Source organism: Phascolarctos cinereus, unplaced genomic scaffold (genome assembly GCF_003287225.1).
Source record: "Phascolarctos cinereus isolate Bilbo 61053 unplaced genomic scaffold, phaCin_HiC Scaffold_3;HRSCAF=262, whole genome shotgun sequence".
NCBI lineage: Eukaryota > Metazoa > Chordata > Mammalia > Diprotodontia > Phascolarctidae > Phascolarctos > Phascolarctos cinereus.
The window spans coordinates 37,830,316-37,856,774 of NW_027555736.1; the positions used below are offsets into that span (position 1 = coordinate 37,830,316).

Sequence of the window (26,459 nt, forward strand, 5' to 3'; positions counted from 1 at the left end):
GAGTCTGGCAAAAATATGTGAGGAGGTCCATTTCAGACAGAGACTTATGGGATAGAGAGCCAGAAAAGACCTTAGGATCAGCTAGTCTTGCTCTTTTACATTACAGATGAGAGAAATGAAGCCCTAGTCTATCCAAGGTCATACAGCAACCTAGAATATATTGAGCTTAAAGAGAAGTTGGGATATTAAATAGGAGATAGACTGCATGTAGGCAACTGGGATGAATATGCACTATCCCGGGACATGTCAGGGATCCCCACTCTCTTCTTTGGGGACATTACTCTCCATTCCATTAAGCACTGGTTCTCTTTGCCTCAGACCTAATGGCATCTCCTCACGGGGGAGTAACTCAGAAAATCATAGGTCTAGACACAAAAAAGATATATCTATAGCTACACATATATTTATATACATACATACATATGCACACATATGCACACATTTGTCTGTGGACGTCTATCTATCTATCTATCATTAGCCTGTGTATATATGTGTATATATGCATACATATGCATGTGCATAAATATTCGCAAATGCACTTGGCTAGACCTGTGTGCTAGCATTTATATTGTACCTACTATGTACTAGGTGCTATGCTAATCACCCTACAAATATGATCTCATTTGATCCTCAGAAGAACTCTATGAGTGTATGGTATTATTATTATTATTTTTTTGCAAGTCAATTTGGGTTAAGTGATTTGCCCAGGGTCACACAGCTAGGGAGTATCATGTGTCTGAGGCCGGGTTTGAACTCAGGTCCTCCTGACTCCAGGGTCGGTGCTCTAAACGTATTCTATTAAACTCACTTTATTAATGCAGATCAGTACTTGCTCTATCATGTAGAGGCCTAGAGAACAGCCTGGGCCATTGAGAAGTTAAATGACTTCCCTCAGCATGCCTCAGAGTTAAGACTTGAACTCTGTTCTTCCTGGCTCTGAGACCTATTCTCAGCATGCACGACCACACATGATGATGAAATCACTATGTTTGCTGTTTAAATAAAAACTGTACAGAATGTCTGTTAGGAAAGAAGTATCAGGGGAATCATCCCGCTCACAGCCCCTAACCTGCTGTCGGCCGGCAGGGGCCTGGATTTTAGGGCAGGGGGCTGTATTGGCTTATAGATATGCCCCCAGGGAAGCCTGCTAGCCTTGCAGAGCCCAGAGCCCAGAGTGAGGATTTCAGCTTTGCCAGGGCTGCTGTCTGTGAGCTGGGCCTGGGGCACCCAGGGCTTTAATTTTCCAAGGAAGTAGGTCACGGTAACAGAAACTGTCACGGGCACTTAGAGCCAGTCCAAGATGACATGACAGCTGTAAGGATGCCTGTGGGCTCCCATGATTCCAAATCCTTTTTGCTTGTCCTGCCAGTTTCTTTCTTTTTTGAGGGACTGGGAGTGGGAGAAACATCTTTCCCTAAAGGGAACAGACATGGGAGAGACCCAGTACACTCAGATTCTGGAGCAGAGGGACCAGGCCTGGTTACCACAGGTCATTGTTTGGGTTTGTATTGTTTTTTTGTAAAAGCCTGAGATGAGATCTCATACAATTTACATCAGGGTTAAAAAAAAGCCTAAAGTCTTTAAATTCAAGTAGTAATTCAACACTTATTTATTAAACATCTGAAATCACATTTTAATGGATCTAGGAGGAGGGACAACATGGCGTGGTGTACTTCCAGTGTGACCTTGGACACGTCACAACCTCTCTGGGCCTCCAACTCTTCATCTATGAGGCATTTATTGCTTTGTTGATTGGATTGGGAGATGGGGCAGGGTTCCATGGCCAGCAGTGATTGAGTTCAGTTCAATGGGAATGGGTTTAACCAGTTTGTTTCCTTCCTGGCCCCTAGCTGAGATTTATTAAGCAGAGAGAATATGCATTGAGGCAAATTGAAATTGATGACCTCTGAAGTCCTTTTCAGGTTTTTATCTGTCTTCCTTACATATGGTCCTCCTAGGTTTAGAGGCAGGAAGTCAACCTCTGCTACTTCCTGGGCAAATCACTCAACCAGTCTGAGCCTCAGAGTGAATGAATGAATAAATGAATGAATGAATGAATGAATATCTTTACTAAATTACAGGTGGATTTCAACTTGTCTTAGTATTGCTCTGTGTATAAGACAACAGCCCAGGCACTCAAGATACAAAGATGATGGTGTCCTAGAATCTGCTCTCAGGGAATTTGGAATTTAAATAATGGCATATGAACAACTATACCAATAGCCATGATGGAGGCAGAATGAGATAAAAATGAGAGAATGGAATCCTCTGGGCAAAGTGCCACAGCATATTTGAGGAGAGAAGTCCCTGGGAAGGTGAGGAAAGGCTTTATGGAAGAGGTGGCATCTTTGTGTCACCTTGAAAGAAGGGAGGGACTTCCGCAGACAGGAATGAGGCTGGAGTTCTTTCTTGGCCTGGAGTATGTCACTCCCATGTCTTGGCGGGCTGGCTGACCTTGTTTCTTTCATCTCCTGCTAGCACCCCCCCAATTGCCTTTATGTTTCTTTCTGGTTGTCCAAAGCTTCCATGAAGGCATGCTGCTTTCTTAGCCCCCAAATAGCCTCTCTCTTCTCTCCTTTAACCTAAACATATTTTCTCTGCTCAATGGATCTTAGCTAGCTGTTAGAGGAAAGTAAGCTGGTTAAGCCAATTCCCACTGAACAGAATTGAATGACTGATTGCCATGTAACCTGTCTTGGCCTGCCCCTTTCATTTCATCTGGCAAGCATTAAGTGCCCATTATACGCAAGGCATCATACTAGGCTCTGTCCATATAAAGATAAGAGCAAAATGTGCTGACCTCAGAGAGCTCATAGGCCCCTGGAACAAGAGAACATTGTACACAGATAAGTACATGTATTTGAAGAGAGAGAGGACTCTGACAACTAGGGAGACATGGAAAAGTTTCCTATAATAAAATGGGACTTTGGATGGGCTTTGGAGGAAGTTAGGAATTAGTTAGAGAGTGCAGGTCAGACATGAAGGATGCCTATTTAAGAACACAGAGGCAGGAGATTGAACAAATCCAGGGAATAAGCCTCTGCCAGTTTGGTCTGGAACAGAGATTGTGTGAAAGAGGGTCTGTACACTAAGTTTGGAAAGAAAGGCTGATGCAAGATTGTGGAAGGGCTTTAAACTCCAACTTACAGTCAAAGGGCAGCTCATGAGGGGTCTTGAGAAGGAATGACATGGTCAGACCTATGTTTGAGGAGGATTAGTTCAAAGACTGTGCAGGTTGAATTGGAGAAAGAAGAGAATGGAATCAGAGAACCCAATTAGGAGATTCTTGGAATATCCCTGATGAGAGGTAGTGAAAGCCTGAACCAGGATGGTAATCAGATTAGTAAAGAAAAGAGAGGTGCTGGGGAGGGAGAGTTCCAGGAGTATTTACACATATTTTTAAAAAATGAGTTTTTATTGACATCTTTGGTTTTTACATCACCTTCATTTCCCAATGTATTCCTCCCTCCTTCCCCTTGAAAATTTGCATTTTAAAAGAGGTCAAGTGAATCTATTTAGTGGTAGGATTTCAGACAGCCTGACAAAGTGAAATAAAGAACATATACTACATTTTAGGGAGGGAAAGAGGCTTCACGTAAATGACCATCAACTTAGTTATCTTAGGAAAATTCTCTCTCTAACTCTCTCTTACTGTGTATCAACAGCAAGACTGCCTAGCTCGCTGAGTGGGATAGGGTTGGAGGAGGAAGGGGGAGGTGGCTATCTCTAGGGATGTGGTAAGGAGTGAGCCCCATCTGTGGAGTCATAGCCTCACAGACCCTTAGAGATGGAACAAACCTCAGAAGTCATCTAATGCAACCCATGTCTGAATTCCCCTCTCCCAGAAAGGGTTCTCCATCCATTCCTTGGAGACCTCCTGCAACAAGGACTCACTATCCTCCTTATTGGCTGAGAGCTAGACACAAGTTTTCTGCTTATAAAATGGACTTGAGATTCCTTCACAGAATGACCTTTTAAGATGATGGGCCTGTATTGGGAAATTTCTCCCAAGGACCTGTCCTCCCTATCAATCCTGATTCCTTACATGTATTCTTTTTTTCCAACCAAATTAGATACTCAGCTCTCCCAGCTCTGTTCTTCCTCATCCTTAAAAGCAAGCTCGTGGAAACCACAAAATTCCAGAGCTAGAAGGGAACTTAGAAATAATGTAGTCCAGTCCTGCTTTTATTTTATTTTTGCTTCAGTATCCCTGATTTTATTTTTTCCCTATTAAACATATTTTCACATTAGTCATGTTGTAAAGAAGAATTAGAACCAATAGGAGGAACCACAAGAAAGAAGAAACAGAACAAAACAGAAGGGAAAAAAAAGAGCAAATAGTATGCTTTACTCTGCATTCAGACTCCATAGTTCTTTCTCTGGATGTGGGTAGCATTTTCCATCATAAGTCTTTTGGAGATGTCTTGGATCCTTGAATTGCTGAGAAGAGCTAAGTCTATCAAAGTCAGTCACACACAGTGTGGCTATTACTGTGTACAATGTTCTGGTTCTGCTCACTTCACTCAGCATTAGTCCAGATGAGTCTCTAGTTCCTCATTTTAGAAATAATGCAAACAAGGTCCCCAAAGGTTACTTGACTTACCTAAAATCATACAGTGAGTTCAGATGCATAAATGCGTGTTGATTGATTGATGGGGCAGATGTGGCTAGGTTTTAGTGGGCTACAGGTAATATGTCAACACTGTGGTATTGCAGCTTAGAAACCTAAGAAATTCTTAGTGTGAATTAAGAAAAGTAGACCTATAGGATCAGTCCAGGATTAAGGAGGCAATAGTTTCATTATACTCAACCTTGGTCAGATGATATATGGAAAATGGTCTTCAGTTCTGGGCAGTATATCTTAGGACAAATGTTGATGAGATGGAAAGTATTCAGGGGAGAGTAGTCAGGATGTCATATGAAGATCAGTTGAAAAAAAACTGGGTTATTTAGCCTGCAGAAGACTTGAAGTGGGGCATAGTAGTGCCTTTCTAGCATTTGAAGGCTTACCTAGGGATGGAGAGGAAAGATTATTTTTATTTTGCTTCGCCCTAGAGAACAGAACTGTATACAGTGGGTTAAAATTGCAAAGAGAAAAAATTAGATTTGACATTGGGAAAAATTCCTAATAATGATATGTTAATAATATTAATTAATTAATTAATTAATAATTCTACCCCAAAGTGGAATGGGCTATGTTGGGAGGGAGGGAGTTCCTTCTCCCCAGGTATCATCAAGCAAGGACTGGATGTTCCTTGGTTCTGTGGTCGAAGGGCTCCTTTTTTGGGTTGGAGAAGATGGCTACTGGAGATCTTTTCCAAGTCAGAATTTCTGTGGTTCTTTTCATCCAATTGCTCCTGCCCTTGCAGATCTTCTATTTGAGGGCAATGGATGTAATGGGTTCCAGGCAACAAGCTTTGTTTGCACAAACAAAGAAACTCACAGTGTTGAATTGGGGTAAATAACTGGTTAGTCACCTATTACTACCTGAAGACTTAAGTACAATAGGCATTTATTCAACTGGCTTTGTTGACAAACTGGCTTGTATATGCCAAGCACATACAGGGCATGTGCTGGTCCTTTTTTAAAATCACTGTTACATGTAGGATTAAAAGGGTTGCGGAGACAGGTATAATATAATATCAGAGAACCTTAATAAAAAGAGTGATTTCAACTAATAGGCCTACATAAATCAGAACCACACTACAAAAGGAGCTAAGTGAATTGCAGTCTTCCAGAGGCTGACATCACACTTTTTAATCTAAACATTATCGTTTTTTTCCGTTATCGACTTTCTGCATTAAAGTTTATTAGTGAAATTTCTGGGCCACTCTGAACAAGTCAGGTCAGCGCTGATTAGGATTTCCATTGGGAAGAAGTCATACCAAATGGGCAATCAGATGAAGTGGGACAGCACATGAATTAGCACGCCTGCCACATTCAGATCCTGAAGTTGGGAAGGCAGCAAAGGTTTTTCCTTCAAATGGATTCTTTCTTTCCCTTGAGAAATTAATTAACAAAGATTGATGGGCAGCACTTCTCAAACTTCTAGCTACAGCCTTTCTCTTCCTGGCAGGACCATTGTCAGTGTCCTTCATGGGTGATCTTGGTGTTTGAGGCACAGAAGTTGAATGTCAAACCAGGTTCACAGGGCCAATTACTGACAGTCCAATTGAATTGATAGTTTCATTCATTGTGCTCCAATTCAACAAATATTGATGAAGTGGGAGCTGTAGGCTCCCCATGATATGCTCTTTTGATGAGAACAATCTGTGCACACATTATGGACGTCATATGGGAGGATATTCAAAGGGAATGAACATGTTTTTAGCAGTGATATTCTACAGCGGACTGCAATTTACTACCATGCAATTGAAAGAAAGATATAGGGAATACAAAGTCCTACTGTGCGCATATGTTGTTTCCTCTATCTGTATAGGCCCATAGATTTAGTGCAGGAGTCTTTTTTTTTTTTGCATCCTGGGCCCCTTGCCTATGAACCCCTTCTCAGAATAATGCTTAGAATACATAATATAAAATATGTAGGATTATAAAGGGAACAATTATATTGAAATAGTTTTCAGATTATTAAAAAAAAAAGTTTACAGAACTCAGTTTAAGAATCTCAGTTTATAGCCAGAAGGGATCTTCAAGATCATTGAATTTCATTCCTTTATTTTACTCATAAAGACACTGAGGCCTAGAGAGGTTAATTAGCTTGTCCATGGTCACGTAGCTATTGAGTATATGAAGTAGGACTTTAAGCAGTCTTTCTGACTCTAAACTTAGTGTCATAACTAATATTCTATGTAAAGCATTTTATTGAGTAGAACGAAACACCATCTTGAAGGCCTTCCTCTAAAAATGGATATGTCATTTCCTATGGATATGTCAAAATTATACAAGATTCCTTGGAAGTTAGAACAGTAGAGGCACAGTCGTATTCATTAACTTGATTCAATTAATGACAAGCCAGACATAGAACAGAGACACTGTTATCTCCTAAAATGTTTGCCACTCTCATGGAGGAGATACAGTAGAGAGCCCTTGTCAACAAGAGATCCCCTATAGATCTTGAGGTTCTTTAGAATGCTTCTGCTTGAGGATAACATTGTGCTGAAACTCTCAGAATGTTGTAGAGTCTCTTAACTGAGATTCATCATCCATGAGTTTAGTCTCAACATTCACAGAGAAAAACATCAATAACAAAAGAAAACAAACAAACAATTAAAACAAATGGATAAAGAATGCATGTTCTTGGGGCTGTGATATGCAGTTGGATAAACAATCTGTTGGGATTATCCAACAGGATGTCTATATCATCTCTCTCTCTCTCTCTCTCTCTCTCTCTCTCTCTCTCTCTCTCTCTCTCTGTCTCTCTCTGTCTCTCTCTCTCTCTCTCTATATATATATATGTATGTATATATACATATATGTGTATATATACACATGCATATATGTATATTTACATACATACATACATGTATATAAAAGATCAATGTTGTAGTTGGACAATAAGCATGCCACAGAGTTGAACAGAAGGAGGAGATGAATAAGCAGGTAGTTTGTTAGAAATAAGGAATTCTATAAGGGAAGTGGTTTAAAGAATGACGTCAAAGCAGGATGGACAGCTTGTGTATTTGACAATTATACTTTTTCTTTTTTCCCTTTTGTTTTTTTCTCAACTTAGTTAACACCAAATAAAACAAGCGTTTCCCATGTACGATGTAGATCAGAAAAAGAGATTTGCACATGAAACTGCAAACCTGTTTTTCTCATCAAGTAATTAAGAATACCATAAATTTTCCTTGTAACTGTTAAAGCTGTCCTGATTCTATTTGCCTTCTGATCTTTGCTTATCTTTATCATTTTAAGAAAATATGAGGGAGCCCTCTCCCCCTGCCATGGTGGATGTGTCTCATATGGTGGATTTATGGGGAGAGAACCCAGATGAATGTTTCACAGTTGAAGGAAATGCCCATGCTGAAGAGATTACAGATCTCTTGTCATGTTGACATGTACTATGGGATGAATGAATGAATGAAAAAACACTTAGTAAGCACTTATAATCTAAGTGTTGGGCTAAAAAAGCAAAGTCCTTGCCCTCAAGAAGCTTCCATTCTAATCTGGGGAGACAATATACATATGGGATTTATGGGGAGTGTGACCATAAGGGAATAGACTGATGCACACTTCCCAGAGGAATGGTAGAATTGATTTGATTATGGTTCCTGAACTAAAAGGCAGCTAGGCAGGGAGTAGATGGTCTAGAGGTAGGAAATAAAGTGAAGTTAGGGTTTCATGGCTTGTAGGCCAAGTGAGACACTCATTGACCAGGAAAAGGGGAGGCGGCATAAGAATTCCAAAGATGAAAGCATTAACCCCTCCAGAGAATGTTTTCTAGTTCTAACAGCAAGCTGGCTGATGGATAGATGACTGGGGAGTCTCCTTTGCTGACCACTGAGACAAGATCATTGCCTGAAAATCTCTTCCACTGAGATATCTAGGAGAAACAGAAATAATTTAGGGAGAGAAGATGACGGCCAATGGCAGTCTTTCTCTGGGGGGCACCAGAGCATGGATAGCAGTGAAGAGACATCAAGGACAAAGTAGAAAACAAGAGTCTGGGTTGTGGTATCAGATCCAGAATAGGGGTAAGCAGGAATAATGTTGAAAAGACGGACTAGGTGAAGCCTCTGGTCTGTCAAACCAAAACAGGAGAACTGAGTGGGTAGGTTATAGAAATGGGGACAGAACACCCTGGACAGGAGTAATCACTTTCAGAAAGGAAATTAGTTGGCACAGGGGATAGAGTGCTGGATTGAAAAGACCTGAGTTCAAATCCTCCCTCAGATACGTGTTGGTTGTGTGACTACAGGCAAGTCACTTAACTTTTATGGGCCTCAGCTTTGTCATCTATAAAATGGGGATAATGATAGCTCTTATCTCATAGGGTTGTTGAGAGGATCAAATGAAATAATTTATGTAAAGTACTTTATAAACATTAAAGTGATATGCAAATGCTAGCTATAATTATTATTTGTATGGCCTTGGGTAAATCTATTCCCTAATTTGTTTCATTGTCTTCGTCCAAAACATGAGGAGTATAATTATGTTATATGTATCCAGTTCTGAATTTATGATCCTATGATGAGATATACAAATTCTAAATGTTTGGGTGTGGGCTCTAACCATTAGGAAATGAAGCCTAGAAAAAACCAGCATGCACAGTCTTGTGCCCAAACTGCAGGGCTCTAGTCTCCCCTGGTGAGTAGGAGGTTCAGAGAGCAGGGTTCTCCACTACCCCTGTTTCTATGGCACATGTGGAAATGATGGATGAGAGTGCAGAACTGAGCCAATAGTTCCTCAGCAGCACAGCCAAGAGGATGGAAGTATGACTTTCCTGCATGCACGGATAGTTATCCTGGTGGTGGTTCATCACCGTAGCTAAGATGATATATGGGGTGGGTGGGTTTTGAGATGTGTATAACAAAAAGCTAATGTAATAGCCACAGGCAAAATGCTTTCTAATTAAATGCAAAACAGTACAAATGTTCTACATGCTGTCTGTATGTGTCTACCTTTCTCAATCACTCTCACGGGTAACAAGGGAGAAATTGTAAAAAGATCCTTCCAAAAAAGTCAGTGGGTCATTTGAAACCCAGCTCTGAGAATGGATTTCATACTGCTTTCTGTGACTAGTAGTGTGGCTTTATTTTACCAACAAGAATGATGTGGCTGGTGCCTTCTGTGACCTTCCCCACCTCCCAGACACGGTCAGGTATTGCCTTTCCATCTTTGAGCTGCTTGGGGGTAAGAACTGTTACATAAGAATGGATTTAATCGAATCTGAGCACCCGTCAGACCAGAGAAACAAAGATTTATTAGTGCCATGGAAACAAGTGTCTTCGGCAGGCATGGGGGCATCAGAGTTTTTTTATTTGGTTTGGCATCTAGATTGTTCTTGGAGGCTGGGATATTAGACCTTGTCTCTTCTCCACGAGGGGTCTGATTGAGATCATTGTCTGATGGCTGGCTGTCCAGCTGCCCTGAACTCCCAAAAGCTGAGAAGAAATCCAGCTGCTTCCCATTGACATTGTGTAGTGCTTGACATTTCTCCTCTTCTTGACAGTGACAGGGGAGCTGGGGAATACCTGCTGGGGTCCTTACTATCTAATGACATTTTCTTTAGAATAACAAAATGTGCAGGAGAATTGATGGGTGATCAAGTTTTTTTTTTTTTACTTTTTCCTTCTTTACTTTTTTTTTTTGCATAGTAATATGCTCGACATTGGTGGTTAGAGCTCATGCACACGTATATGAGTATGTGGTTGATAACAACAGCAACAATAATAAATAATTTTATGTAGCATTTTGAGGTTTGCAAAGTACTTTACCTAAATTATATTAGTTGACCTCACAACAATCCTATGGTGCAGGGACTATTACTCCCATTTTAAAGATGAGGAAATGAGCTCATTGAGATTGTGTCTTGACTACATTAAGCATCTGGTTGAATTTCAAGGTGATTCGACTAAATACAAATTTGTAAAGGGCCTACTATGTACAAGTCTCAGGGTACAAAGTTAAAAAAAATGAAAGTCTTGCTTTGATGGACCTTACTACTGGGATTCTAGGGTGTGCTAATAGATATGCACATAGAGATACATACAAGGTGATTTGAGAAGGGAAAACGTTAATGAGCAGATGATCAGAGAAGCCTCCATGGAGTAGGTGACTTCTAAGTTAAGCCTTGAAGGAAGATAAGGATTCTGAAATAGGGGAGCGCATTCTAGGCAGACAACCCATGTATGCCAACCTTGACAAGAATTCATTCACCCTTTTTCAAAGACCTCAAATAATAGGGAGCTCATTACCTCTTGAGACAGCCCATTCTACATTGGCCCAGCTTTCATCATTAGTCAAATGTCTTTATTTTGAGGATAAATCTTCCTCTTCACAACTTTCACCTGTAATTCTTATGTTTGGGCCCAAGCAGAATAAAACTATTCACTCATCTAGTAGATTGTAAGGTCACTAAAGGCAGATACCGTCTCACTTTTGGGTGTGTATTCCAGTGTCTAGCACAGTGCTTGGTGTATAGTAGGTGTTTTATGAATGGTTGTGAATTGATTGATTCAATTGTCTTCAAATATGAGAGGGCAGCTATTGTGCCCTGTCCCAGGATTTCTCTTATCATAGCTAAACCTTAGCAGTTACCTTCATTGATCTCTAGATTATATTCCCAGCCTTCCTTAGGATTTAGTGGGAAAACCTGAGTTCAAATCCAGCGGCAGATACTTATTACTTGTGTTATCTTGGTCAAGACAGTTTATCTCTGTCTACCTCAGTTTCCTCAACAATAAAATGAGGATAATAATAACATCTACCTCCCAGGGTTGTCGTGAGGATAAAATGAGATGGTATTTGTAAAGCACTTAGTACTGTGCCTGATACACTATAGGCTTTATATAAATGCTAGTTATTATTATTGTTGTTGCTATTATTATCATTATTACTCTGAGTTTCCTTGTCCTCTCTATCATCTATAAAATAGATGCGTTATTGGGTTCCCAGGGTGAGAGATATAGCTTTTGGAGATACCTGATTGAAGCTATTGTGGGAAACTAAGAAATGTCTTTCTGGGTCAGCTCTCTGGTCTCTTCTGCTTGCGATTCTGTCTCTGATGGAAAATGAGGAAAAGAAGAAATTCATCCTTCATGAAGCCACATTGAAGAGTTTCAGAATATCACCAATTTCCCTTGTCATATTCTTGACCCATGTGGACCTGCCATTTATAACTCTCTTTGTCTGTACTCTTTTTAATTATGTTACTGAGGTTCTTTCTTCCTCCTGTTATTTTTACTTTTCATTTCACCAGTCCCTAGGAGGGTTCTTTCTATTAAGAAGTGTCATTTGGGGGGACCTTGTGGTGAATCCACATTTGTTTATTCAATGAGTGCCAGTAGCAGTAAAGAATGACTTTGTATTCTGAATCTAAGGGCTCTTCCTCATCAAACAGGGAAGAGATTAACCTCAGTAAGATGGTCAGGTCATTGGGATGTTTTCTGAGGTGTCACACCTTCCACTGGCTTCCTCTGTCCTTCTGATGGAAGTCCTGATTCCCCATGGCTCTCTGTTGTGATTGAGCACTATGGTACCTAGTAATACCACTTGAGTATGGTTAGGTCAATCATACCTTGGTTTTGAATAAGAATCTTGGCAATAAGTGTGTAGGTCACTCTAAGGATATCCTCTTTCTCATATCCCTCCCACCCCTTCTAGTACTTTCCATTAAATTCTCAGTTGGAGGAAGCCCAAGCTGTGCCTTGGCCTCTCTAGCTGAGATGAGCTACTCTGGTCAAAGCTTACACATCAAACAGGTTTGTCTCAATGGGTCTTTAATTTTTTTTAATCATTCTTTTCTTTTATTATCCAGCTCCTTTCTTCAGTTACCTTATTGCAAGATAAGCTAGGACAGATAGTCCCTATTGCTATAAACGCTACTCATGCATGGATAGAGTTATGCAGGATGCCAGTCTGGCTGGGACTGGAGGTCTTTGTTGTTGCCATTCTTGGTCTACGCAGACCTTTAAATGAATAATTTACATGATTATATGACAGGCTGAAAGAGGAAGAGGAGGTTGGTGGATGAGAGAAGTATGGTATACAGAGAGAGAAACACACAGATGGGGTCAGGACTTTCTCCTGATAAAGATAGTGTGTTTCTGGACAAATCACTTAAACTCTCACTGTTTCAGACAACTCTTTAAGACTTTATATTGCAGGACAATTATCCATCTTTTTTTTAGAGGGGCTTTCCTCACAATGATTTCCCAGTATAGATGGAGAAAAAGGGGGGGGAGAGAGAGAGAGAGAGAGAGAGAGAGAGAGAGAGAGAGAGAGAGAGAGAGAGAGAGAGAGAGAGAGAGAAGAGGAGAAGGAGAGATGAGGAAGAGGTTGGAAGGGAGAGAGGGAAGGAAGAGGTTGGTATTATTAACCATAGTATACTACTTCATAGCAGCTGCCTCATAGTCCACGAGTTGAAAAATACTTCAGGGAAGATGAAGTTAGAAGTTCAGCTAAAAGCTGATCTATGTTTCTTTGTTTCTTCAATATTCATTGAATCAATAATTCGTAGATTTAGAGGTAGAAAAGGACTTTAAAGGACATGAATCCAACTCCCTCATTTTACATATGAGGAAGTGGAGGCACGGAGAGATTAGGTAACTTACCCAGAACCACATGGCTGGTAGGGGTCAGAGGAGGGATTTGAACCTAGGTCTTCCTGACCTCAGGTCCAGCACTCTAACTTGTGCTTCAGAACTGCCTTTATGGTCTTATGATCTCATGGGTATGAGTACTCCCTCTACCAAGAACAGATTTCAGTCTCACCATGTCATGTCACCCTAGGCAATACCTGTCTAGTATTTTCTTCATTTATTGCATGGAAAGTCTACTCAATGCACTGCAATTCCTTTTTATGATTCTTGAATATTTTTTAAATACTGGTGGATTACTCAGGCTTTCTATTGGTAACCTTTTTTTTTTCCTAAACAGTTGACCTACTTTTTTTTTCCAGTTATGCTTGGCTCTAATGGTGTCTTTTGCAGACCTTATTGAATATGAATCAGTCTTGGTAACACTGTATTCTAACTAAACCACCCTTGCATCTTTGCATTGCTCTTTGGAGCACCTGAAACTTTTATTCTTCTTAGGCTTTCACAGGGAGAATACTGGTATCAAAAAGTATCTTTGTGTCATCAAAAGTGCTATATGGCCTCTCCAATGTGATATAATTTGATCACTTTTTCTGAATTAATTCAAATCCTAACTCTGTATAACTGATGTACATGTCCAAGATATGTGTGTTGAGAGCCTATCAGAGGTGAGGAACCTGTGGCCTCAAGTCCACCTGTAACTCTTTCAGTCCTCAAGTGTGGCCCTTTGATGGAATCCAAACTTCACAGAACAAATCCCCATAATAAAAGAGTTTGCTCTGTAAAACTTGGACTCACTCAAAAGGCCGTACCTAAGGACCTAGAAGGCCACATGTGGCCTCAGGGCTGCAGGTTCCCCACCTCTGAAATGAATGGGCTGCACATTCAATTACATGTGAACTAAATGATCCCATCACATGTCAAAAATCCATTAACCTATCCATCTGAACACCTGATATTCTTGGCATATACTTTATGGTTACTTTAGCTACAGAGGCACACCATCTACAGAGGGTTACCATGCTCTGAACACTTTGTAGAATGTGTCTTTCATCCATAGAGGTTCTTTTCTTGAAGGTGAGGGGAGTAAAGAATGAGCCAGGACATTCCACAAACATTTCCTTCTGGTTTGGCTGCTGTATATAATTTTTGATCCTGTCATCCTGCTCCTAAGACAACTGTGTTTATTTATGGTAGACCCTCAGTGATCACAGCTTCCACATCACCCTAAGTGGAGAAAATTGGTGGCAGGTGGAATGAGAAACACGAAACAGAGAGTAGTCTGAGTGACCTCCCAGCATCTGAGCAGTACCATCACAACTCTCTCTTCAATCCTGGTGCCCGTGTCAGGCTTTAATCTCTCCCAAGCTGCAGAGTGCACTACTCTCATGAAACATCACTTTCTGTGGCTCATGTATGGGGGGCTATGCAAAGATCTCTACTGGGAGCTACACAGGCATGTCCCTGTCCCCCAGGAGCTCACAGTATGAATCAGAATATTTTGATGTAGACAAACATTAGCTCAATCAGTCAACATGGAAAACATTCACTTACTGAAACATGCTCTGAGCTGTGAGACAGCAGAGTAAGACTCAGTTTATGCCTTCAAGGAATTTATAACCTAGTTTAGCAAGGATATGCAAACTACAGATTAATAATACTTGGCCTCTACCCTTGGCCTTCTTCTCTTTTCTCTCTACAAACTCTCAGGGTGATCGCAGGAGTCTCCAAGGATTCAAATTGTTGAAAGTCTTTCCTACCTTCCCAAACTACCTTGGGCTACTTTTATGCATATTTGATATTTACTTGGGTGTGTTGCTTCCTCTGATAGACTATAAGCTACTTGAGGGCAAGGATTGTTCTTTTTTTTTGGCTTTTTTCTCTAAACACTAGCTCCATGCCTATCATATAGTAGGTGGTTAAAAAATGCTTATTGATTGATTGAGAGGCTGGGTAGTGTGGTGGATAGAACACTGAGCTAGGGAAGACCTGGGTTTCAATCCTGCCTCCAATATTAATTAGTTTGGTGATCCCAGAAGAGCAGTCAACTTTTCTGGACCCCAGTTTCTTCATCTGATAAAATTAGAATGTGAGGAGGTGGAGCCAAGATGGCAGAGTGAAAGCAGTGACTTGCTTGAGCTCTCCCCCAAACCCCTCAAAATACCTATAAAAAATGGTTCTAAATTAAATTCTAAAGCAGCAGAACCCACAAAAAGACTGAGTGAAGCAAATTTCCAGCCCAAGACAACCTGGATGACCAGAAAGGTATATCACACTGGGCAAGTAGAGGAGCACAGTGTGGCATGGGCACGCAGGCAGCAGTGAACCTGGAGCAGGCCTCAGAAGACTAAATCGCAGGCAGCTGTGGAGGTTTCCAGACTTCTCAACCCACAAGCAGCAAAGACAACTTAGAAGGCCAGTGGGAAAAGTCTGTTTCTGCAGTGAGAGAGGAGCTAGGTCAGAGCCAGCTCCAGAGCACACAGTGCAGAGCATGGGCACCGGGGTGGTGGCTGCATTCTGAATTTCCAGCCCACAGACTGAGGGGGAATTGAGTGGCTGATCAGAGGGGAATTTCAGGGATCTATTTGCCAGTGCTGAGGCAGGAATCTGTTGCTTTGCCTGTGCTTGGATCTGGGTCACGGTTCTGGGCGGCGGTCCTAGTGTAAGAAGGAGTGCTGGCCTGGTGGAGCTTATAGTGGCAGTAAAGAGAAAATCCTCTTCACAGTTCCAGGACAGAAAGGAGTGCTTGTGGTCACTAATAGGCCAAAGCACAGGCCAGGAAAGGAGTAAAGACCCCACCCCTTATCATACCACCTTGGAAGAACCGAAAATTTACAGGTCCCCACAAGTATCTCTGAAACAGCTGTACAAACCCCCGAAGCTTGGGACAGTACATTCTCCACATTGGAAGCAGACTGTTACCTTAAAAAAGAGTTTAAAACTCAAATAATTGGCCAGGATTATGAGCAAGCAGTGCAAAAAGAGTCAGACTATATCATCTTACTTTGGTGAAAAAGATCAAAATATACAACCAGAAGAAGACAACAAAGTCAAAGCTCCTACATTCAAAGCCTCCAAGAAAAATATGAATCAGTCCCAGGCCTTGGAAGAGTCAAAAGGGATTTTGAGAAGCAAGTAAGGGAAGTAGAGGAAAAACTGGGAAGAGAAATGAAAGTGATGCAAGAAAATCATGAAAAACAAGTCAACAGCTTGCTAAAGGAGACCCAAAAAAATACTGAAGAAAATAACACCTTAAAAAATAGCCTAACCCAAATGGCAAAAGAGGTCCAAAAAGCCAATGAGGAGAAAAATGCCCTAAAAAGAAAAATTGGCCAAATGGAAAAGGAAGTCCAAAAGATTACTGAAGAAAATACTTCCTTAAAAATTAGAATAGAGCAATTGGAAGACTAGTGACTTTATGAGAAATCAAGAACATAAAACAAATCCAAAAGAATGAAAAATTAGAAAACAATGTGAAATATCTCATTGGAAAAACAACTGACCTGGAAAATAGATCCAGGAGAGAGAATTTAAAAATTATTGGACTATCTGAAAGCCATGATCAAAAAAAGAGCCTAGACATCATCTTTCAAGAAATTATCAAGGAAAACTGCCCTGATATTTTAGAACCAGAGGGCAAAATAGAAATTGAAAGAATCCACAGATCTCCTCCTGAAAGAGATCCCCAAAGGAAAACTCCTAGGAATATTGTAGCCAAATTCCAGAGTTCCCAGGTCAAGGAGAAAATATTACAAGCTGCCAGAAAGAAACAATTCAAGTACTGTGGAAACACAATCAGGATAACACAAGATTTAGCAGCTTCTACATTAAAGGACTGCAGGGCATGGAATATAATATTCCGGAGGGCAAAGGAGATAGGATTACAACCAAGAATCACCTACCCAGCAAAACTGAGTATAATCCTTCAGGGGAAAAAATGGTCATTCAGTGAAATAGAGGACTTTCAAGCATTCTTGATGAAAAGACCAGAGCTGAATAGAAAATTTGACTTTCAAAAAAGACTCAAGTGGAACATGAAGAGGTAAACAGGAAAGAGAAATCATAAGAGACTTATTAAGTTGAACTGTTTACATTCCTGCATGGAAAGATGATTTTATAACTTATGAGACCTTCGTCAATATTAGGGTAGTTGGAGGGCAAAAAATTATATGTATATGTATATAGATAGATAGAAAGGTAGGTAGGTAGAGGGCACAGGGTGAGTTGAAGATTAAGGGGTCATATCTGGAGAATAAAATTAAGGGATGAGAGGATTATACTAGGAGAAGAAGAAAGGGAAAGGTAGAACAGGGTAAATTATCTCACTAAAAAAACAGAAAAGAAAAGTCTTACAGTGGAGGGGAAAGGGGAAGGTGAGAGGGAATGAGTGAATCTTATTCTCATAGGATTTGGCTTAAGGAGGGAATAACATACACATTCAATTGGGTATGGAAATCTGTCTTACCCTACAGGAAAATAGGGGGAGAAGGGGACAAGAGAGCAGGGGGATGATAGAGAGGAGGGCAGATTAGGAAAGGGGTAATCAGAAGCAAATACTTCTGAGGAGGGGCAGGGTCAAAAGAAAGAATAGAATAAATGGGAGGGCAGGATAGGATTAAGGGAAATAGAGTTAGCTTTTCACAACATGTCTCCTATGGAAGTGTTTTGCATACTGGAACTGTATAACCTATATTGAGTTGCTTGCCTTTTCAATGAGGGTGGGTGGGGAGGGAGGAAGGGAGAAAATTTGGAACCCAAAGTTTTAAAAACCTACTTTAAAAAAAAAGTTTTCACATGAAACTGGGAAATAAGAAATACAGGAAATGGGGTACAGAAGTCCATCCTGCTCTACAGGAAAATAGAAGGGGAAAGGGATAAGAGAAGGGGAGGGAGAGATAGAAGAGAAGGCAGACTAGGGGAAGGGGTATTCAGAATGCATACCATCTTGGGATGGGGGAGGGGTGAGATGAAGTGAAAATTTGGAACTCAAAATCTTGTGGAAGTCAATGTTGAAAGGAATAGATAAATAAAAAGAAAAAAAAAGAAAAAAAATTAGAATGTTGGAATCAATGATTCTTTCTTACTCAATCTATGATTCCATGATCTTGTGATTAGTTATCAGAAGGAATATTGTTCAATTTAATCCAACAAAGATTTGTAAATCATCTTTCCATATGTAAGGCACTGGGCTCCTCCCTGGGAGGAGTGAAACAATCCCTACCCTCTAGGACCTTACATTTCACTGGGGCAATAGAACATACCAACAAGGAAGGTAATGTGAGCCCAAGTTGAACATTAATAATTGGAAGGACTTTCTGCAGAGTGGTGCACCTCAACTGAGCTGTGAACAAAGATACATTTTAAGAGATGTAGAAGGAGCACGTTGCATATGGTTTAGTCTTAATTATGAAGGTGTTTGCATCATTGGATGCACGATTTATCAATCAGTCAACATTCATAATGCACCTACTTTGTGCAAGGCAGTGTGTTAGGTTATGAAGATACAGACAATAATGAAACATTCTCTATACTCATGAAGCTTCCAATTCTATTTGGGAGAAACATCAAAATCAATGTCATAATAACAATAATAGTTAATATTTGTAAATCTCTTCAGGGTTGGCAAAGACCTTTTTCATTATCTCATTTGACTTTCACAATGACTTTATGAGGTAAGGGTTGTTACTATTATTACCATTTGACAGATGTGAACTCCCACTACGTCCTGGGACATCTCCAGTCTTCTTGATCTATATCTTGCCACTAGACCCAGATAGCCCTGGAGGAGAAAGTGAGGCTAGTGACTGCGCAGCCATCCCTCACTTAAATCCAATTCACTTGAAAGTCATGGCATCACCTTCCTGACATCATGGTCTTCTTTGAGAATAAATGACAAACAGCAGGTGTGGAAATTTGGATGGACAGAAGTGAAATGACTTGCCTAGGGTTACACAGCTAGTAAGTGTTTGAAGCAGGATTCAAACTGAGATTCTCCTGACTCCAAGTTCACTGCTCCATTATGCCAACTGCACACATGTGTGTATACTCTGGTCCTAATGCAGCATAGGTGTAAAGATAAGGACTGGATCTATGATGTCATTAATATAGGATCTCCCAGATGAGGAATTTCCCTTTACTTCTGCAGGTATGCTCCTTCCTCCACAACTTAGAGTTAGCTACAACACTTAATGATTAAATGACATATTCATGTATAAATATTAACTGTGTATTTTGAAGAGAGTATCTTTTTTTTTCTTAGAATTGTTCACTGCAATTTTCCTCTTGGGAGAGATTCAATATCTTATTATATGTATATGTATATATATATATACATATATTATATGTATATATATATATACATATATTATATGTATATGTATATATATATATACATATATTATATGTATATATATATATACATATATTATATGTATATATATATATATATACACACACACATACACACACACACACACACACACACACACACACACACACTATAATATCTTCTTTGTTGGTATGTTCTGTTGCCCCAGTGAAATGTAAGCTCCTAGAAGGTAGGGATCATTTCAGTGTTGTCTTTATGCTCCCAGGGAGGAGCCCAGTGCTTTACATATGGAAAGATAATTTATAAATATCTTGTGCGTCCCACACATATCTTGTTGGTTTTGATTTAGTGCCAAGGGGTAGACTGATGCCAATTTGACATTGACTCAAATGTACCATCATTGGACTTCTCTGTTGACCTCTGTAGCCTAGAGTCTGAGTGAAAAATGCACAGTAAATGAGGTTTGGTTGGATCACATCATGGATATCATATTTAGTTCTGGGCAGGCTATTTTGGAAGGATCCTTAAAGAATGGAGTGCATTCAGACTAGTATGGTTGGGATAGTGAGGGGAATAGAAACCATTCCTCATTTTTTTTGAAAGAACTGAGAGCAGCACTATGATGACAGTCACAGTGGATGGAGGCCATGCCCAAGTGGAGAGGGAGGTACCAGAGGCCTACTAGGACATGAAGGGCAGCCAAAGCCCCAGAAGCAGACCAGGATGGTGGCCTGGTGAGGAGATGTGTCCATAAAACCCTAGGGTAAGACAGCTGTACACATGTACCAAAATACAAAGAGATGTAGGGTTGGGAGGAAAGAGAAAAACATTTATACTGGGAAGACCTGATAACCTCCAGTTTCTGGCATTTGGCAGAGGGAATCATGTAGAAGTGTTTTGACTAAATCTCTGAAATAATTACAGCAAGCTACAGAGCCTTGAACACCTCCATCTCAAAACATCACAGCACCCAGTTGAGGCACCCAATTCCAACTTGAGGAAAGACTCATTGAAGAGGAAGAGCCATTTTAAGTGTGTTTGCTATGGAATTGGGAAGTTTGCTTCATGAATAATAGCCTGCAAGCAACTAACATTTTTAGTTCTCTTTCTGGAAAAGCTACAGATTTTCAGAAATCACTACTATATAGTTGATCCTCTCTTTAATGAACTTGAAATTTCAGTTCTTAATGCCTGTTCTCAGTAAGAATGAGGAAGAAATATGGAGTATTTGTCTGGTGAACCCACCATTTTTTATGTGATCCATTGTGAAATGGCTTTGTGTAACAATCTGTTATGGAGTAACTGGTGAGTTGATTCCCTTTCCAAGGTGACTATTGTTGAAAATAGCTTCAAAAGAAGTGAAGGAAAGTTTTTAACAAGGATTATGCAGAAAAGTTACCCCTACGAGGCAAAGACTTTAAAAGGAATAGAGAAAATTGAATTTCCTCAGATATTGCAATATAGGAACACATTTAATGATACCACCATCCATAGGTTTCCTTTATCAAAGCTGAGAGAACTCCCCACTAAAATGTGATGTTCTAAGAAGAGGCACATTATTCAGAAGGTGAGAAGTTGGAAATCATCAGGAAGCAGAAGAACTCGATTCAGCCCTTCCTTGGATGACATTAATTCTTTATTGTGGTACAATTAGCAGAAGTACAGAGCCAGGAAGACCTGGGCTCATCTGACCTCAGAATTACAATGACTGAGGGATGCTGGCCAAGTTACTTAACCTCTCAGTTCCCCAAGCAGCCTTTGTAATTTCCGAGGCCATACATTCCACAACCAAGGCCAAACTGAATGGACTATGGCAGAGTGTCTGTGTCACCAGAAAACTAAAAAGCAGCTGCCACCTGGGATGATTTCAAAGAATTCCTTGTTTCTCTTACCCAAGTGGATCTAGGTTGGGAGAACTTAGAAAGGGGAACCATATGACATTCCCATCTGGGAAGGCATTGTTGATGTTTTACCAATTACTCTTGGAAATAAATGCTTAGAATTTGCATAAAATAAAGAATTGAGAACATGCTGGCCTGAAGAAAATAAGACTTAATGGGGGACATGACTTTTCACATATATAAGGGTATATTTATGTTGAAGAGGGTTTAGACATGTTTTCTTTCATCCCAGAAGACAGAAGAAATTGGGCAAAGTTGTAGAGAGAAAAATTTTAGCTAGATGTAAGGGAAAGCTTTCTCATAGTTAAAGCTGTCCCAAAGTGCCTCAGGAGGTGGTGAGTTTCCGATTATTATGTGGACGATGGCTGACCTCTTGTTAGGAGAGCTGTGGAGGGATTTTCACTCAGGTAAGAGTTGGGTTAGGAACATTTTGCGAGTTCTCACAGCTCGGAGATTCTCCATTTGCATGAGTTGGTTCTTGTTTATTTCCATTTTTCTCTGAAAAAGTCACGTTCTGCCCATTTTATATTTCTACATTCTCAGGTTCTTTAGTCACATAATAGCCTTCATTATTCAGCAAAGGGCCTGAATTGCTGAGCTCTCTTGCTAGATTTTCAAATAAACACACACACACACACACACACACACACACACACACACACATTTAAATCTTCTCCCCTGATGCATTAACCTCCATGGGTTAATCACTGGATACTGAATTGAGCTGTGAGTTGTGTGAGTGAATTCTCTGGCAGTCTTTCCCAGAAAATAGTAAGGCTATAGCAGTGAGTTGGGGATAGAGGATGTACTGTAATTATTCCAAAGAGCTCTTCCATTGGAGTGTTAAAAGCCAATAAATTACATGGGAGTGAAAATAGAATTTTCTTATTCCCTTCTGTTTTCTGTAGTTCTTAAGCTTTTTTTTTCTAATGTATTGTGACTTTATGTTGAAATATAGTGTCTTGAATACTGACCAAGGACTGAGTTTGAATTCTACTTAGCTACTTAAATTCTCTGAAGTCTAGTTTCCTCATATGAGATGACGGACAGAAGTTGCAAAGAGCTAGATTTAGGCTTCATGTGAGAGATGGCCTTCCCAATTGCTAGAGCAGTCTGAAAATGGAATGAGCTACCTCAGGACATAGTGGCTTCCCTCTTACTCAAGATCTCTGAGCAAATGCAAAATGATCATTTGTTGGGGATTTTGTAGAGTGGCTTCTTTTTCAAGTTGGACCAGATGAACACTGAGATCCTTAACTCAGAAATTCTATGCATCCTGTGTGACCTTGAACAAGTTACTTAACCTCAGTTTATTCACTTGTAAAGGGAGGGGATTGGACCAAGTGACTTCTGAGACCTCATCTAGCTTTAGGTTTCTGACCCTATGATTCTGATCTATAAAATAAGGATACTAATAGTTGTAGAATCAATCTTTCAGACTATTGTGAAGATCAAATGAAATAATAGGAGATAAATGCTTTGTGTATTTAAAGGTAGTAAATACATATCAGTTATTATTATTATTGTTATTGTTATTATTATTATTATTATTATTATTATTATTATTATTATTTTGCTATTAGGCAATTGGGGTTAAGTGACTTGCCCAGGGTCACACAGCTAGTGTCAAGTGTTTGGTCTGAGGCCAGATTTGAACTCAGGTCCTCCTGACTTCAGGGCCAGTGCTTTATCTACTGCGCCACCCAGATGCCCCAATGTCAGATATTATTAATGCATATTCATTCATTCATACATGTAATTCCCCCACCCCCCACCCCTATCCCCATGCATAGCAATCCTGATATGGAAGGAGGAAATTCTTTCTACAGATTAAAATTGTTGACTTATCTGTAAATTAGTCTTGGCAAGTTACTAAGGGCCCTGAAAGGTAAATCGAATTGCTCAGCTGGGACCTGCACTTCAGAAAGTTTTAGGTAAAGTTCATTTTAGCATCTTTATTGACCAGATGAAGAGTGTGGGCTGACCATTATGACAAGTAAGGGGGTTCCAAAGTGGGTGGACAGGACCGTAAAAGTACTAAGTAATGGGACAGTGGCAGTTTGGAAAGATCTAGCTAGCAGAATATCATGAAATTCTCTCTACCTTTTGTAATAATTCTGTTTCATGTTTTGTAACCAGTGAATTGAAAGAAGACATAGATGGCCAATTTATTCGATTTGTGGATGATATGAAACTGAGAGGGAGAACTAACACATTAGATAACAAAATCAGAATACAAAAAGACTTTTCTAGTCTGGAACTATGAAAAAGACATAATATTAGCACATTTAATGGGGATGAATGTAATTTCCTACACTTGAGTTTGTTAAAAAAAATTGTACTGATACAGGATGAACAAAATGTACTTACAGAACTGTTGATGTGAATAAGACATGGTTATTTTATTGGACTCTAAGCTCAATACAAATTATCTGTGTGCCATAGTCAATGAGAGGTTAGACTGTGACCTTATTAGAAGGGAAACTCCTTAAGGGGAGGTAGTGTTTTTGGCTTGGTTTGGATTACCAGTGTTTAGGCTGACAGAGAGGAAGGGCTTCATAAATGCCTGCTGGTTAATAGAAGCAATGCACTGAATTCAAGAAGGTCATATTCCTGTTGCCCTGGTCAGACCACATCCTGGAGGACTGTAGTTCGCTCTGGGTGCCAAGACATTGATAGGAAAGACATTGATAATCTTGAGTGTATATATAGGAGGAAATCCAGGATGGTGAGGAGACTTAAAAGCAATTCATAATGGTAGAACATAAGCTTCTTGAGGGCAGGTGCTTTTTTTTTTTCTTTGTGTTATGACCACCTAACACAGTGCTTGGTATATGTCGGGTGTTCAATAAGAGTTTGTTAAATTTGTTTGAATGTAAAAGGTGTATTTGAAGCTACTAGGAGTATCTGATAAGAACAATAGAAGACTTGGGGCGACATGGTAACTCTCTTCAGATATTTTAAGAGTTATTGTATAGAAAGATTAGACTTGTTGTGATTGGCTCCAGATAGTGGAACTAGGGCCAATGAGAAGATGTGGGAAGGCAGACCAGTTTGATAGAAGAGGAAAAAAAATGTAGTTATTCACAAGTGACTAGGATAATGGGGTTCCCTTTCCTAGAAGTTTTCAAGTAGAGTTTGAAAAAACACTTGTTAGAGATTTGGAGAGGAGATACTTGCTTAGTCCATTAGATTATGAGTTCCTTGAGGGCAGGGATTATCTTTTACCTCTTTTTGTATCCCCAGTGCTTAGCATAGTTTCTGGCACATAGTATATGATTAATACTCTTTCTTAACTGGCTGCTCAGGTATACATTGTGAAAAGTAACCTCTAAGAGTCCTTTCCTTCTCTGAGATTCTATGTAGGAGCTCTTTTCTCCATGTTCCCACCCCCATGCCCGATTTACCCACCCATCCTCTATCTCTTGCAAACTCTTTCATTTCAGTCACAAATGCATCAGCTGTGGTTGTTGCAATTGTCCTGCTGCTCATCTTCAGGGCTTTGTGTCAGAACAACATACAGATCGATATACTTGAGTCCTGCACAGAGTAACCTTTTCCAAGGGTTGCATAATATTAAATGTATGCATTATATACTATAGCCGCTATAAACCTTCTTAGTTGGAGACAGAGATTTGGATTGGAGACAGAGACAGCTTCATCTATGTAGGTTTATGGATACACACACGCACACCATGTCCCCCCCCCCCACTCATTTCATAGGCTCTACAATCATTTTCCCTTCCAACATTACAGATTGTAGACAGTGAAGATGGTTTTTGTCAATGGCCTATCCTATCCTTTCATTTTTTTTACATGGGTGTCAATAGCTTCTTTTTGCAGATCAGCTCAAAACTATTGTGAACACACCCTACATTTTCTTAACTTTGTCCTTTCTAGTAGTTTGGAATTGATTTTAAGTTTTGCTCTAGTTATCCTATGGTCTGACTGCACATGCACAGAAAATTTTGGGAATCACTCTGACAATGGCAATCAGTGATTTCCTGTTATTTTATGTGATATTATTTCCTTTGTCCATATATCTTGATTATTTTCTTGAAGTATCCATGATAATTTAATTTAACCTGTCAAACATTTGACAGATGTGCCAGATGCAGTACTGAGTGCTAAGGGAACAAAGACAAAAATGTAAAAAAATGTCCCTGCCCTTAAAGAACTTAAATTCTAGTGGGGAGATACAGGCAGTAAATAATTATTTTATTTTATTTTATTTTATTTCTTAGAGGCAATCAGGGTTAAGTGACTTGCCCAGGGTCACAGAGATAGTAAGTGTCTGAGGCTAAATTTGAACACAACTCCTTCTAACTCCAGGGCCAGTGCTCTATCCACTGTACCACCTAGCTGTCTCTATACCTAGTAAAGATGATTTGAAAAAAGGGAGAGTAGTTAAAGTTAGGAACACCGAGAAAGTTTTTCCATGGAAGATGATACCTGAACTGAACCTAGAGGCAACTAGTGGCACTTGTAGTGAAGAAGACCTCAATCCAAATCTTTCTTAAGACACTTACTAGTTGTGCCACCCTGGAGAAGTCACTTAACCTTTCTCCTCCTCAGTTTCCTCATCTGTAAAATGAGGGTAATAATAATGGCACCTACCTCATAAGGTTATTGTGAAGGTCAAATAAGATAGTAGTTGTAAAAAAGCATTTGCCAAATAAATACTAGCTACTAGCTGGACCTTGAAGGAAGCTAAGATGTGAGCTTTCTAAATGATTGACAATTCTTTGGACTTTTTCTTTTCTAAGTTTTTTCAACATGGTCACCACCATCTTCCACCATGCTCCCCTTTGCACTAAGGTTGGTAGAAACTGAGAAAGGTGTTCCCTAACCTCATAGATCATGGAGCCTGAAGGACCCTAGAGGACATGTTATCTAATTCTCCATTTTGGAGATGTGTCAAGTGAAATCCAGAAAAGTCAGGTATGATCTGCCTAAAGTCACCAAGCTAGCTAGAAACAGAGTCAGGGTTGGAATTCAGGCCCTATGATG

At 39.9% G+C, this 26,459-nt stretch overlaps 1 protein-coding gene and 1 pseudogene across 3 annotated transcripts in view; both read left to right on the forward strand.

The window, feature by feature from the left end:
• LOC144456216 (SRR1-like protein pseudogene) overlaps positions 1-21,174 on the forward strand; it is a 35,220-nt pseudogene extending 14,046 nt beyond the window's left edge.
• Positions 1-26,459, forward strand: part of GRID1 (glutamate ionotropic receptor delta type subunit 1) — a 1,087,219-nt gene that overhangs the window by 406,730 nt on the left and 654,030 nt on the right. The window lies entirely within an intron of this gene.